Below are 2221 nucleotides of genomic sequence, written 5' to 3' on the forward strand. Positions count from 1 at the left end.
CATTTTAAGTACAAATTTGACGAATTACATATTAAAACCTAGGATAACTCTTTTAGTATTTTGTGTGATGTACTATATTATTCGTGGGTACTTTAAACTTCTAAAGTATACTATTATATATCTATGATTTTACCACGGTTTTTTGTTGATGTATAACGCGTTATAACTTATAAGTACCTAATAGATATTATGATATGATTAATTTGGAATTTATTATAGGTACCTATTATAGGTCAATTTTTTTTTAATACCATAGATAAGTATATATATGTCTAATACATAGACTGATATACCGTCTCCGCTCAGAATCGTTTTTCTTATACAGTGATATTATATCATTGAATTCAAATTTAATACTGTCCATTATACAGTGACCCACTTCTAACCTACTGTACAGCAGAGCGACATCCACTTACCCACCTTTTTGTAATTTATTATGTGTTTGAATACAAATAAATATTTATAATAAGTTTGGGAAGCAAAAATAAAATAAAATAATATATTTTATAAGTTAATGGTGTTGTTTTCATTTAACCCTTATATCAGCATTTCTCAATCTATGGTACACGTACCACTATAGTGGTAAGCAGAAATGTCATAGGTGGTATGCTAAGAAAACCTCCCTTTATGAAAAAAAAAAAGGAATGGGTCGTTATTCATATTAAACATTGTTTTGTTTATCTCATATTAATAATAATAATATAATTAATAATAGTTGTACATATTTCATTTTCTTTTTATGCATTAAATGTTTATATTTTCATCGTTTTGTAGTTCCTAATGAAATAAAACTCCAAGCACATAAAAAAAATGTACCTACCTATACATTCTTGATAAGCAAAAATAAATGTTATATGGTCAAATGGTACCTAAGAAAATTATTCCCTCCATACGTCTTAAATTTTACTATTCAATAACTAACTAATTATAATAAATAAAAAAATCTCTATCAAAACTCTTTTTAATTAACAGAAAAAAAAAAGTGGCCAAGTGCGAGTCGGGCTCGAACATGAAAGTGCTCCGTAGCAGCAAGTAACATAAATATTAGTCGTTTCGTTCAGCCAGTACGAGCTTTGGATTTACCACCAGGTCCAGCAGAAGTCATTTCTAATATTATAATAATATTACCCGCTCGGATAAGCGCAGCCGGGAACCTGCCTCCCTCGCGCTCCGCATCCGGTACTGATCAACCCACGCCCCGCGCGAATTATAATATTATTATTTACTTATTCACTTATTTATTTATTTAAAAAAACTACTTACTATATCTCGTTCAAACCAATTTTTATTGAAAGTGTGCATGGTAATGTACATCATATATTTTTTTTAGATTTATTATCCTCTTATTATCCTCTTCTACACGGAAAAAAATGATATTAGAAACCTCAATATCATTTTTGAAGACTTATCCATAAATACCTCACACAAATAAGTTGGATGAAAAAAAATTTTTGAGTTTCAGTTCTAAGTATGAGGAACCCCCAAATTTTTTTTTTTCTATTTTTGTGTGAAAATCTTAATGCGGTTCATAGAATACATCTACATACCAAGTTTCAACAGTATAGTTCTTATAGATTCGGAGAAAAGCGGTTGTGACACCCGGACGGATAAACAGACGGTAGTGTTGATCAAAATTGGTCTTGGTCTTGCTGTCTCGCAAGACCAGTGGCGCCGAACTATATTTTCAAAGGGGGGGGGGGGCAAGTAAAAAGTCATACGGACCACCACCTCCGTTTACGCTTGCTTCAGTGCTGCATATGTAATACATATTATGTATACATTAATAGCTTATTAGGAACATAATTCATAAGTTGTTTGCTGGGGTACCCACGGACCCCCACGACCTCATCCACCAAAAAAAAGGGGGGGCGGTCGCCTCTCTTGGGTTATAGGTTCGGCGCCACTGACACCAGCCACCGAGTAACAACCTCTCAAAATATCAATACCGATTTCAACGAGCGACAACTGGACTTCTTATGTTAAGCCAAAATCAGTGCGTTTTTTATTTCGATTTGTATATTTGAAGTATTACTATGTGTCACCTAAAAACTAAAATTCCTATAACATAATTCACGAACAACTGCGAATCAGGTAAGGCATTTAATATAATATTTTATATTGATTGCAGTATTAATTTATATGTTTTTCTTACATAAATTATATTGTACGGTGTATTTGATCTAATTCTCGAATACACGATCTCGAGAGCCCTCCGAACACC

Source organism: Acyrthosiphon pisum, chromosome X (genome assembly GCF_005508785.2).
Source record: "Acyrthosiphon pisum isolate AL4f chromosome X, pea_aphid_22Mar2018_4r6ur, whole genome shotgun sequence".
Classification (NCBI taxonomy): Eukaryota; Metazoa; Arthropoda; class Insecta; order Hemiptera; family Aphididae; genus Acyrthosiphon; species Acyrthosiphon pisum.